At 40.7% G+C, this 14,157-nt stretch overlaps 1 long non-coding RNA gene across 1 annotated transcript; it reads left to right on the forward strand.

Annotated features, from left to right (window-relative positions):
* Window positions 1-1,859: 1,859 nt before the first annotated feature.
* LOC137351935 (uncharacterized) lies at window positions 1,860-4,911 on the forward strand. The gene is made up of 3 exons (XR_010969601.1): window positions 1,860-1,935; window positions 2,737-2,792; window positions 4,837-4,911. It is a non-coding gene; the product is annotated as an uncharacterized lncRNA (long non-coding RNA).
* Window positions 4,912-14,157: the final 9,246 nt, after the last annotated feature.

Below are 14,157 nucleotides of genomic sequence, written 5' to 3' on the forward strand. Positions count from 1 at the left end.
TCTGTAGAGAGAACGGATATATACAAAAAAGAGGTTCAGATAAAGTCAATATGGTTAGGGCCCTCCTAAAAGTGGGAGAGGAATGGAAAGGAAAATCTGTAAACAGATTAGGGAGATGAATCAGAATAGCAAAGTTTTGATCTAGGAGATTTAAATTATTTACTGATTGATTAGAGTGGGAAAGGTGTAAACAGAGAAAAGGGAATGGAATTCCTAAAATGTGTGCAGGGCTTCTTCTTACAAGCAGAAAGGTGTTGCTAGACCAAGAAATACATAAAGTAATAAAGTAGATGAGGTAAATGTGATGAGCATTGCAGGAAAAGTGACCATAGTATGATAGAGTTTAAGCTCCAAATAAAAAGGGAAGAAGTTGGAATAAACATGAAGAAGCCAGATTGGAATAGGTCAGATTTTATAAAAATGAGGAGTCAGCTAGCTAAGACGAGATGGAAAAAGAAAATGGCACATGGGCTTATTGGTCAACAATGGGATATTTTTATGACTTATCAATGTGTAGAATAAATATATACCTCATCCACATGTAGTAATGTACTCCAAATGGAATGCCTTCGCAATCTCCATTTATCTCATCTGATTGTGAGATAAATCTAGCACATGGACTGACTTCAAATAACATGGTACATAAAAGAATGGAATAGTTTACAAAATCAAAGAAATGTGTAACAGATGCACAAGAGGAATCTCCAGTGCATGTGTCCCTTCTGTAAACACCTATTTCACTGCAAGATGCATTAAAATCATAATTCTTATATATTTTGTTTTATACAGACTGAAAATATTTGACTTGGTGATATGCATCTTTTTTTCTGAAGTCTGAGTCTGGTTGAGCTGTAAACTATATTCTGGATATATAACAGACAAACAAGACAATTGGCCATTTCTAAAAGTGCATCTCACCATTTTTTTTCTGTTACATCTGATTTTACTGCCTTCCTAAAGACAGAATATTGGAACAACACAAATTATCATTGACTCCACAGGCAACTTGAGGGGCATATTGCACAGTGCAATATGTTTTAAGGCCGATTCCCCCAAAGGACAAGGAATATTCTGCTATCATGCCACTCCATTTCGAAACTCATCCAAGAGCTGGTCAAGGCGCAAGTGTTAACATAATTCTGGAGTTACAAGAGTGTGTTACAACAGAGAAAAGAGAAAAGCTCAAATGTGCATTCATGAGACAGATATAGAGGAATATCCATCAAGAGAATCACTGAGACTAGCAGACCTGGAAACAACTCCAAAAGAGAGAAGGTAATAACCAAGGAGAAAATCACTAAGAGAGGGAGAGAATGTGCAACAACTTCGTGAGAAAATAATAATCAGGAAGAGAACTACCGAGACAGGCAAAGATTGGATAACAAGAGCAATAGAAAGAGAAACAGAAATGCATTCACATCACAACATTGCATTTTTAAATCAAATTAAGAACTAGAAACAAAACAAATTTGAGCATGAGGTAGCAGTGAGTTGCTAGATGTTTCTTGTGCAGTCACTCATGCATTACACTCCCAGTAGACAGACCACAGGTAGTATTAAATCACCCTAACCGGAATACTCCAGGTGCATAATATGAATATTTCAATTAATAGAAGCAAAATATGATGAAATTAAATATCACTGAGAAAAATGTGGAAAAATATTAAGCTGAAAACATCCCAACAAAAAAATAGAAAGTTCTTTTACCTCATAATAATAAAGATGAGTTCAGCTAGTTAGTGAATAGAAGTGAAAACTCTTCATCAAGTGTTCATCCACCCATTAACCAATAGATTTGTAGCTAGGCAATGAGGTGAACAGGTTTACTTGGTCAGCAAAACAACATTTTAAAAATCAGACAGTAAATCCCAGCTGGAGTTAGACACAAGATATTCAGCCTCTGCTCACAGTGACCCATCCCCTGCTCCATTCAAGGTAAGTCCTACCTTTAGGTTATTGCACTCTTCTCTCCCCAAGTCTTGACACATGGGCACGGAATTTGCTGGGAAAATAACTGTGAGTTTAATGCACATGCTGTTATTAGTGTGTAAATAACCCAGCAATTTATGGCAAGGATGAGACACTCCATGAGTTGTAAATCACCACAAATTGCTGGACAATTTGAACTATTTCACCATTAGCCTCACAAAAACTTCTCTTACTTTTCCTTTCTCTCTTTTTTCTCACTCTCTCTGAATCCAATCTTTCTTTCCCTCTTTTTATTTCTCTTTCTATGCCTAATTTGACTCTAATTCACTGTATGTTCTTCTTTATTGTTCCTCTAGTTCTTTCTCTATCCTAAAATTTCATTGGTTAAGGAGATAGACTATTGGTCCTGTCATTCACCAAGGTCCTAGATGTCCCACTGATCTTGCCGTGCTGAAAACAAGCTGCATTTCCAGCAATTTGCAGCACAAAGACTTTTCGAACTGAAGGTTGAGATAAAAAATCTAACAAATGGGGCATGTAGGATATATCCAAGCAAACCCTGGCCAATGCAGCCCCTTCCTAAAATCTGAAACCTGGACCAGAGGTTGTTACATGATTCTTTCTCTTTGCTATTTGTTTCTTACATGTTTGTGTTATACTTTTCATACAAATCAATGTGTTCCTCAGGCACTGTGAATAGTCACTGCTTAATTGCAACCTCTTGATTCTTTGGCTTTCAGAGAGGTGTATTGTTTTGACATTTCATGGGTGCATTTTTGCAATTTATGTCTGTTTTGATCCCAACAGCCTAAGCCATGCCAATTCTTGCAATAAAACTCTGGATTTCCTGTGTACTCTGCGGGGTAAGGATTTGCTGCATTATGACTATCATGTACTCTGTTATGCATGCATGTTTTTTCTCCCCCTCCCTCCTCAGTGTTCTCCTGAGGACACTGATTCTTGTTGCAGTATGGGTTCCATGGGCACCACGCTCCCTCCCACGCCTCAAACAAGTGGTCATTCTTCATGTGTAAGTTTAGACATGAACCTTTAGTTACGAGGGTCCGGTGGAGGCACCAGTGCTAAGTTTGATTCTGTCCTCACCCGCTGTTTCAGCATGCCCATTTCCAGCCGGAGTCATGAGATAGTGATCAAGAACCTGAATACACACTGATATTTTATTCTCTTTAACCCAAGGCCAGTTGTGCCACCACAACTGATGCTCTGACTGGGATTAATTGGCAGAACAGACTGGGGATTGAACCAGGGCTACTGTGAGCTGCCAAATCACACAGCACATTCACCCTATAGATAATCAAAGGAGTTCGGTGTGCGCAGCCTTTAATTAGAAGTTTGTGTTCCAGTGATATTACTACATTTCCTGGAGTGAGATGACTAACAGTAAAGTTACTGCACTTATCTCACTTCTTGAAATTTAAAATGGAAAAGATATTTAAAATATCCAATAAGTAGAGTGGGGGTGCTTAGTTCTATTTCGGTCATGTTTTGAGTTTCATTGCAAAATCTTACTGAATCTGAAATTAAGTCTAATCAGGATTCCCTAGGCAAAACAACTGTAAAAATTGAGCTTTAATATCCCTCTCTTACTTTGTTTACGTGCATTTTTTGTGGGGTGATGGTGGAATGGGACTTTATAATCAGAGTGATATTTTGTCAAGTATTCCCTGTAGGAATTTTAAACAAATATGATTTTAAATTGCTTCAATGTAGGAGATTGAGAGGTGATCTAGTCAAGATGTTTAAAATGTTACAAGGATTGAATAGGATAGATACAGAGAAACTATTGCCTCTGGTGGGGGGAATCAAGAACAAGGGGTCGCAGTCTTAAAATTAGACCGTGACCATTGAAGCACGAAATCAGGAAGCATTTTTCACATGAAGCGTGGTAGAAGTTCAGAACTGTTCGCCCCACCTCCCCTACCCCCCAAAAAGGCTTAGACAACTGGAGTTTTCAAGATTGAGATCGACAGAATTTTGTTAGATATGGGCATGATAGGATTATAGAGCAAAAGCAGGTAAATGAAGCTGAGGTGCAGATAAGCCATTATCTAATTGAATGGTGGAACAGGCCCAAGGAGCTGAATGACCTCCTCCAGTTCCTAATGTTCCTATGTTACTAAATTAAAATAAAATTAAGGAGGAAAGTGAGAGTTCTGACAGGTTTCCCTCTCAAGAAATCAACCCTACATAAGGATAAAGAAATAGAAAGGTATCTTGATAGGGCAAGATTAAATAAAAAGAGTGGGAGGAGGCTCATGCGAAGCATAAACACTGGCAAAGACCTGGTGCACCAGAACGGCTTTTTTTGTGCTGTACGTTATATCTAATTTTATATAATGCTACAAGATATTGTCATGGGAGTGTTGTTTTTTTAAATAAAATTAAGGGGGTCTGTGTGCCTTTAAGACTGAGAGGTGTTTTTTCTCTCTGGGAACAGTGAGAGTGAGCTGCAAGCCCGTTCCTAGGCAACAGCAAGAGAGATGAGGCCACATGCCATATTGTATCAGTTTGACTGTGTGTAAAAACTATCTGGAACCAGTTTGCACTGGTAGACCACGTAAGATTCCTCTCCCTGAAGGAAGATTTTTCCGTCCCTCTAAATCCTACATTGGCCGACAGGCTGTGTTTTGCCTAAAGAGGAAAAAGACCGCTGGAAAGGAATCTTTGCATAGTTGGAGGTAGTACATTCCTTTTTACTCCCAGTCTCTGAGAAGTCTCTGCCTCAGGAGTTGCCTTTTGTGTTTCTGGGAGTTCTGGAATCTCAGGAAAGTTCCACTGTTAGACTGCTAATTCAAAATCCAAATAGAGCTGTTGCTATACTCTTTGTTGAAATATCTGTGTGATGCCTGCTGTAGCCAAACTGCCTTGAACGCCTATCTATTACAGACTGTTCATCAAATTCGCCTGGATACTTTGGGTGGCATCTGACTATTTGACTCCGGGACAACTCACCAAACCAGGAAAGTAATCCACCAGGACTTACAACTCAGTTATTTTATTATTCCTAAGAAACAGCTCTAATTTAAAACATCATTTTTAAAACCGGTTAACCATTGTTTTTTGAATGTATGTATGTGTGCATGAGGGTTAGGAGGAATAAAAAGTTGTAAAGTCTTTTCAGACACAGATTTATCTCAATATTGTTTAAGATTTAGTTTATTACTAAATAGTTGATTTGTTGTTGTTTAAGGAAACCTAGTTTGGTGTGTTTTATTCTGCAGGTTAATAAAGTGTTTCATTTGGCTAATTTCCAGTAGGTTGGAAACTTTATTAATATGCTATGACCCGTGGAGTGGTGGGACTGAATTAGCAGTGCATTACTCCCATCTGGGATCGTAACTGGGGAGTCATCCAGGATCCCGTCTTGGTCGTAACAGATTAATTGTGGGCACGATTGTCAGGATCATTTCCAAAGCTAATCATGTTATTTGTGACGGGAGTAATAATTTGAAAGAGAAAAAATAATAAAAAAGGTTTCTTGTATAATAGGGTAAAGGCTGTACCATTGGAATGGCATTAGCAGTTGTAGCAGTTTTTCTGGGAAAGGAGAATGTGTCCCTCAGTGACTTGAAAACTTTAACTAAGGGTAAATTAAAAGAATTGGCAGCACAATTGGGGTTAGAATTGAAATCAGGTGCTAAAAAAGCAGAGATAACTGACGCTATAGTCCAACATTTAAAATTAGAAGAAGATAGTAAGTCAGAGAGTGATGCCGTTGAATTGGCTAAGATCCAGTTAGAAATGGCAAAACTCGAGGCTGAGAAAGAATTAAGAAAACTTGAAATTCAGAGATAAAGTGAAAGAGAAGAGAGGGAATTTAGATTAATAGAGATGGAACTAAGGCAAAGGGGTAGTCTTGAATCCAGGGCAGGTTCTGGTCAGGAGGAGTCTAAATTCAGCCCAGGACTTAGCGAAAAGATGTTTAAATTTATACAAGCTCTTCCTAAGTTTGAGGAAAGGGACGTAGAGGCATTTTTCATATCTTTTGAAAAAATAGCCAAACAAATGAAGTAGCCAAAGGAAAGCTGGACACTGCTTGTGCAAAGCAGATTGATGGGCAGAGTTCATGAAGTTTATGCCATGCTTCCTGAAGAGGCTTCTGCAGATTATGAAATGGCAAAAAAGGCAATTCTCGCTGCGTATGAGTTAGTCCATGAAGCTTACCATCAGAAGTTTCGGAACTTACAGAGATTGGCTGGGCAGACATATGTAAAATTTGAGAGGGTGAAGCAAATTAATTTTGACCATTGGATACAGGCATTAAGGATGGAAACCACATATGAGAACTTTAGAGAATTGATTCTCTTGGAAGAGTTTAAAAATTCAATTCCTTCAGTTGTGAGAACTCATGTAGATAACCTAAATGTTTTAAAAGCCAGGCAAGCAGTGGAAATTGCTGATGATTTTGAGCTTGTGAATAAGGCAAAACCTTTTGTCCGTCACCCCCACAAACCCAAGAAGGATAGAAAGTGGGAGAGTGAACGGAAGGCAAGTAGCCGGGGACAAGAAGGAACAGCTGGTAATGCCCCAGGATCACCTCCTCAAGTCAGAAAGGAAGGTGCTGAGGGTAGAAGTGAGGTCCGCAAGCCGAAGTGTTATCATTGCCACAAGATGAGTCATCTTCATTCAGAGTGCTAGAAGTTGTGAGATAAACCCATGGGAATTGTTGGGGTACACAAAGCTAATGCAGAGAAAGAGACTCTGACGCATCATACAGCAGACCAGGCTGTAGCTTTAATGGCAGCGATAAAACCAGACACAAAAACTAAAGTAAGTATACAGGTTAAGAATAAGATACCCAGAAGTTACAATTAATTCTTGTCAAAGGGAAAAGTAACTCCATATCCTTTAAGTGAGGCAGGAAAACCTATCATTATACCTAGGGATACAGCAGCAACGCAAACACTTTTGCTGGGGAAAGGTAAAACGTTTCCACCAGAGAGCGCCCTGAATGCTAAAGTTTTAGTTAATAGAATTGGCGGGGAGTATATACCCGTACCTTAATTCAAAGTGCACCTAGAGTGTGACCTAATATCTGGGATGGTAACTGTAGGAGTTGTCCATAGTTTGCCAGTAAAGACAATTGATCTACTCTTAGGGAATGATTTGGCTGGATCAAAAATATCAGTTTCTCCTATGATTACAGAGAAACCAAGTGAAGTTAAAGAAACGGAACAATTACAGAAACAAGTTCCAGGAATATTTCCTGCGTGTGTAGTTACCCAAGCAATGGCTAAACAGATTCCATTGTCGGAGGTAAAATTGGCACCACAAACAGATAGCTGAGTATCTGAAATCTTATTTGTGGATTTAGATAATCCAAGTGAGATGTTTAACAAATCTTCTATAATTGCAGCACAGCAAGCTTATCCAGAGTTATACAGAATAGCAAAGTCAGCTCTGACCGAAGCTGAGGCGAAAGGAGTTCCAGAAGGCTATTATATTGAAGATGGGATTTTGAGGAGGAGACCTGCAGATGAAGACTGGACAGTTGTTGAACAGATAGTGGTACCACTTAAATATCACCAGGAATTATTAAGGTTAGCACATGACATTCTTTTTGCAGGACATAGGGGGATTCAGAATACAAAATCACGTAAAAGTCAACATTTTTACTGGCCAGGCCTTACAAAGGACATGAAGACGGTTTGTAGGACATGCCATACATGCAAAATGGTGGGAAAACCGCAGCCTACCATAAAACCGGCACCACTAGTTCCCATACCAGTGATTGAGGAACCATTTAGCAGGGTATTGGTAGACTGTGTAAACAAAAGGGGGACATCAATATATACTGACACGAACTTGTATTTATGTTCTCCTTGGATTAAAAACAGTGTGTGCCTTTAAATCTCTGTTTGAAAACAGTGTGCCTTTAAGACTAAGCAAAGAGTGCCAGCTGCACCTGTGCCTAGGCCACAGCAGGAGAGAAAGAGAGGTCACATGGTATAATGTTTTGATTTGACTGTGTGCAAAACCGGCAAAAAATAGTCTGAATCAGCCACTAGCGAGGTATGCTATTGAAAAAAAGAGCTGTCTATTCTCTCTCAGCAGAAATTCTACAAGGAGCTACAGGTCAAGTTAATTGCTTAAACAAAAGCCTTCTTTTTTGAAGAGACCATTTGCATTACTGAAGGTAGCAAAACTCCTTTTCTTTACTTCCAAGCCAGAATTTACTTGCTTCAAGATTGAATCTTTCTTGACTAATTGTATTTTCTGGAATTCGCCGGGAGTGCAGCCGAAGTGTTTTGAATGCCTATCTATTGAAGAACTATTTCATCAAATCCGCATGGAGACTTCAAGTAGCATTTGATTGTTTCCACATTGGAATACTTCATCCATCGGGAACGTAACCCACAAAGACTTACTTATTTATTTATTTTTAAGAAACAGCTAATTTTAAAAACACCACTTTTAAAACCAGTTAACTACTGCTATTTTTGAGTGTTTTGTGCGAATGGGGGAGTTAGATTAAAATAAGAAATTATAAGGTCTTTAGACATAGGTTTATCTTAATAGTGTTTAAGATTTAGTTTTAATAGTTAATTTGTTGTTGTCTAAAGGTACCTGGTTTGGTTTGTTTTATTCTGGGGTTTACTAGAGTGTCTAATTTGGCTGTTTTTCCAGTTGGGTGGGAAAAGTTTAATAATATGCTGTGACCTGTGGAGTGACGGGTCTGAGTTGACAGTGCGTTGCTCCTGCCTCAGTCGTAAAAATACTCACTATCATGGATATGACTACTCGATTTCCAGAGGCCATTCCTTTGAGGGCAATTACTTCTAAAGTAGTAGTAGAAAAGTTAACCCAATTCTATACGAGATATAGATTACCACTTGAAGTTCAATTGGATCAAGGTTCTAATTTCATGTCAAAAATATTTAAAGAAGTCCTGGGCAATTTGGGTATCAGACAGTTACAATCTTCAGCATATCACCCACAGACACAGGGAGCTTTACAGAGGTACCATCAAACTCTCAAAACAATGATTAGAGCATACTGTCACAAATATCTGCATGACTGGGCTAAAGGGCCAGTCTTTTATTTACCACCAGAGATTCAATGAATTAGTCTACAGGATTTAGTCCTTTCGAATTAGTTTATAGACATGAAGTAAGAGGTCCTCTAAAACTCATCAAAGACAGATTCTTAGAACAAAGGAATGAATCTTCAATACTAGACTATGGGTTGGATTTTACCTCAGGCAGGCGGGAATTCTTCACCGACATAAAAGTCGGTGGTGAGCCCGCTTCCGCCTAGCCCAGGGATCCGTCCCGCATTTTATGGATCCCCAGGCTTTAATTGTCCCGAGGTGGGACTTCCACCCATTTGATGGCGGAGGTCCAGCCTCAGTGAACTGCTGGCCAATCATGGGGCCAGCAGCTCTTAGTCTCAGCAGCGCCAGCAGAAGTGGTGGCCACTGCTGGGACTGCAGCCCAGCCGACCAGATGGAGCCAAGAGTGAAGGTAAGTGGGGCTTGCTTCAACAGGGAGATCGGTTCTTCCCTGGTGAGGCTGGAGTGGTCGTTTGGGGGGGGAGGGGGGCGTCTTGTATCCCGGGGGTGAGTTGGGAGGCGGGGGCAGCCCTCAATCGGGCACCCTGTACCTGACTGCCATGGCCCTTCCCCGAGCGTGTGGAAAGGCCGGCAGCTAACGCTGGGCGGCCTTTCACCTCCCCTGCATGCCCGCTTGCCATGGGTAAAATACCCATGGAGGTGGGCGAGGGCCCTTAAGTGGCCATTAAGTGGCCACTTAAGGGCCTTGATTGGCCTCAGGTGGGCGGGCCATTCCCCCCCACCCCCCTGCCCGACCACTGTAAAGTTGACCGGAGGCGGGAGCGGGGTGGGTAGGCCTCCCGGAGCATCCCGCTCAATTTTGCGCCGCCCCCCCATGCCACCATCCGACCCGCTGGGGCGGTGTAAAATTCATCCCTATGTATCTGTGCTCTGGGAAAGGCTCACAAAAGCTTGCGATGTGGTGCAGGAATACCTTAAAGCATCCTAAGTCAATATGAAAAAATGGACAGACGAAAATGCAAAGACCTGCACTTTTCAACCAGGGGATGAAGTATTAGTATCGTTACCGTTACAGGGTGAACCATTAAAACCACGGTTCAGTGACCCATATAGAGTGATCAAAAAAGTGGTTAAGGTAGATTACTTGATTGACACTACTGATCGCCGGAAGAAGAATCAGCTGTGTCATATCAATATGTTAAAGCAATATTATCGCAGGGAGGAGGATAAGCCAGTACAGGTGTGTCAGGTAATGGGGACTGTTGAGAAGGAAAAGGATAGTGAGGATGAGGCAGAAGAAGGCCTAGACAATTCTCATATTGAACCTCCAATTATCCAGTTAACTAATACAGAATGGCTAGGAAAATTGGACAAGATGCAAAACGAGGTGAAGACCTAACCAGGCTTTTCACAGCATTTAAGTGTCTGTAGGTATAAGCCAGGATGTACAACCTTAGCCACACATGATGTGGATATAGGGGAATCTGTACCTTTAAAACAACATCCTTACCACTTAAGTCCAGATAAATAGGCCCAAGTAAAAGCAGAAATCCAATACATTCTGGAAAACAACTTAATTAAACCTAGTCAAAGCAGCTGGAGTTCATCAAAAGTCTTGATGCCTAAACCTGATGGGTCAACCCGACTTTGCATAGACTACAGAAAAGTCAATGCAGTAACGAAGGCAGACTCCTTCCCAATTCCTTGCTTAGAAGACTGTATTGACAGAGTGGGCAATGCTAGGTTTCTTACGAAGATCTATTTGTTAAAGGGATACTGGCAAGTTCCTTTGACTCCTCGAGCTAGAAATATCAGCTTTTGTCACATCAGATGGTCTTTATCAGTGCCAAGTGATGCCATTCGGGCTAAAAAATGTCCCAGCAACTTTTCAAAGATGAATGAATCAGGTGGTAGCCAGTGTTCCCAACTGTGTGGTGTATCTTGATGATGTACTAATATACAGTAACACTTGGAAAGAACACTTAAAAACAGCTGGGAACACTGTTTAAAAAGTTACAAGCCGCTGATTTAGTGGTAAATCTGCCAAAAACGAATTCGGAAAAGCAAGAGTAACTTATCTCCAACACATAGTGGGGCAAGGACAAGTATTGCCAAGAACAGCGAAAGTACAAGCCTTAATGGAGTTCCCTAACCCTAAAACTAAATGCAGAATCATGAGGTTTTTAGGTATATGCAGTTTCTACAGGAAATTTGTACCGAATTTTAGTGCTGTAGCTACTCCATTAAGCAACTTTCTACAGAAAAGGAAAACCAAAGTAGTATGGTCAGATGAATGCCAGGCAGCTTTTGAAAAGCTAAAGACAATCTTAACTAATGAATCAGTGTTGGCTACTCCAAATTTTGCTAAACCCTTCAAGATAGCAATTGATGCTAGCGACTTGGGGTTGGTGCAGTCCTATTGCAAGATGATGAATCGAGCATAGAAAAACCAGTAGGGCACTTTTCAAGCAAACTAAATTGTCACTAAAAAAAGTATTCCACTGTGGAAAAAGAAAACATTAGGACTATTGCTGGCTCTTAAATATTTCAAAGTACATGTCTGCCAACACTATAAAGAAACACTAATATACACTGACCATAACCAATTAAGGTTTGTGGAAAAATTTAAAAGGCAAAATGCCAGAATATGCAGATGGAGTTTATTGTTACAGCCTTACCATTTGAAGATTGTACATATTTTGGGGGAAAACAATATTATCGCCGATGCTTTGTCACAAATTTAACCTTGTTAAGTTACATGAATAACAATGGTACAAAGAAAAATTCTGTTAATTATCAGTAGAGTGAATGGGGGCATGAATGTGAAAATGTTTTTTTTTTCTAGTTTCTGTTTTGCATTGTAATGAAAAGCATTGTCATGCAGGCCCCCACCTGCCAAGAATGAGGCACATTAATTTCACCACATGGACATTAAAACTTCAAATTGTTGCTGGGAAGAAGAAAAGGCCTATTACAAGGGCTGCCAGACTGGCTGGAAAGACATTTTTGGCATATTAACAGACAGTATTTGAAAGGACAAAAGGGCTATTCCCTGCTCCAATTTAACCCACAATGGACTTTTGATCACCAGGTATTGTGTGTAGAGGAGACATTCCAAAGTCTGCGAGGACAAAATAATTCACAAGGGTCAGGACTAGTTAGGTGAGCTGGTCACATGACTAACTGGCTGTTTCAGGTTTTTTGAACTTGCCACAGAGAATTTGAACTGAGAAAGCTCTTGGCTCCTGGATTGAAAAGATCTCTCCAGGCCGGCTCGCCGCAGCCTTTTCTGTCTGCTCCCATCTCTTTCTCATGGAACACCAAAAACCCATTGAAGACACATGAACCCCAAGAGAGAAAAGTCTCCTTCAGTGAACAATGTTAAAGAAGAATACTGGGCTCCAACGAAAAGCAAGATCAACCTACAAAAGGACTCGACAGTGAGCTCGAAGAACCGTAACAAACTCTTCAGATATTGTCTCAAACCTTTCCACTTGATTTTTTCTTCTGCTCTTTTCTCTCTCTATGTGCATGTACTTATCGCGTATGCTTGCTAGCGTGGGGTGCGGTGTGTAACTGTAGGCGTAAACTGAATTAGAGAGTTAAGTTTAAGTTTTAATAAATTTCAATGTTTCTTTTTTAAACCTAAGAAAGCCTGTTTGTGCTCATTTCTTTACCTTATTATTGGAAAGTGGTGAACAAGGATTCACCAAGGTGGAGCTAAAAACTCTGTGTTACAGTAAGACCAGGTAAAGGCTGAAAGGGACCCCTAGCCACCTTTCACACCTGGTCATAGCAGAAATTTGGGTGCTAGCATCCGGAATTGACCCACAGACAAACGAGAGAAATAGGAAATGGGAAGCCAAATTGTTCCCAATCAAAAAAGAGCAAGATTAATACAGGTTTTCTTGTGGTTGTGTGTGATTGAATATGAACATGTCTGCAACTGAAGCGGGTAGCTCTCCAAATCAGGAGTAACTTGGGATAAGTTAAAAGCACTGTCTATGGAGGAGTTGAGGGAAATGGCTGAGCAGTGTGGGATCAGTGTACATGGCAAGGCAAGGAGGTCCAAACTCCTCAGGCGAGTGGCCAACCATTTTTCTCTTGAATCTGAAGAAGCAGAAGCAGTGTTAGAAGCAGACTTTGACAAGGTATTGTTAGCAAAGATACAATGGGAACAAAGGAAATTTGAATTTGAGGAGAGGGAGAGAGAAAGAATATTCGGGAAGGAATGCGAAGAGAGAGAGTTGAAGCGGCTTGAGTTAACTAGGGGGTGACAGAGTAACCCCAGTGAAAGCATGGCCAATATGGAGGAGAATAATTCAGGGCTGGGTACAAAATTGTTAAAACTAGCTCCGTTAATTCCAAAATTCAATGAGGAGGATGTAGAAGCACCTTTTGTGTCCTTTGAGAAACTAGCAAGGCAGCTAAAATGGCCAGCTGAGACCTGGTCTCTTTTACTACAAAGCAAGCTAACTGGAAAAGCCCATGAGGTTTATTCCCTGTTGCCAGATGAGAGTTCATCAAATTACGAACTGACCAAAACTGCTATCACAGCATAGGAATTAGTACCTGAAGCCTATCACCAAATGTTTAGAACCCTCAAGAAGCACACTAATCAAACTTATCTGGAGTTTGAAACAAGTAAGGAGCAGGCTTTTGACCAGTGGCTGAGGGCTCTTAAAGCACAGCTGAGCTATGAGAACCTCAGGTAAGTAGTTCTGTTAGAGGAATTTAAAAACTCTCTCCCACTCTCAATAAAGACCCATATAGAGGAGCAGTGGGTTCAGAATAAAGGCCTACTCAGGTCTGCAAATGAGACCCGACCCGAACCTGACAGAACCCCATCCGACCCCGAGCCGGCCAGAGTCCTTCCAATTTTTCCTGCACCCGACCCGACCATCAGTTAACTTACCTTCCATTTTGCACTTTGTTCCTTACCTGCACAAGCTTAAAATAATTGTAACAAAACCACCTTGAAAGTCCAAAAAGTAAATTAGCATTAGTCACTTACCTGAGGTGGTGATAGAGCGTGTCCGATCCATCCCGGCCCGTCGGGTTCAGTTCGGGTAGCAGGCCTTTAGTTCAGAGAGCCCAGCAAGCAGCCGTTCTGGCCAATGAGTTTTCTTTGATTTATAAGTTGGTTTCCCAGGGGAGAACCTTTCCTGATCACCACCACAAATCCAAAAAGGACA

The sequence above is a fragment of the Heterodontus francisci genome, chromosome 37 (assembly GCF_036365525.1).
Source record: "Heterodontus francisci isolate sHetFra1 chromosome 37, sHetFra1.hap1, whole genome shotgun sequence".
Classification (NCBI taxonomy): Eukaryota; Metazoa; Chordata; class Chondrichthyes; order Heterodontiformes; family Heterodontidae; genus Heterodontus; species Heterodontus francisci.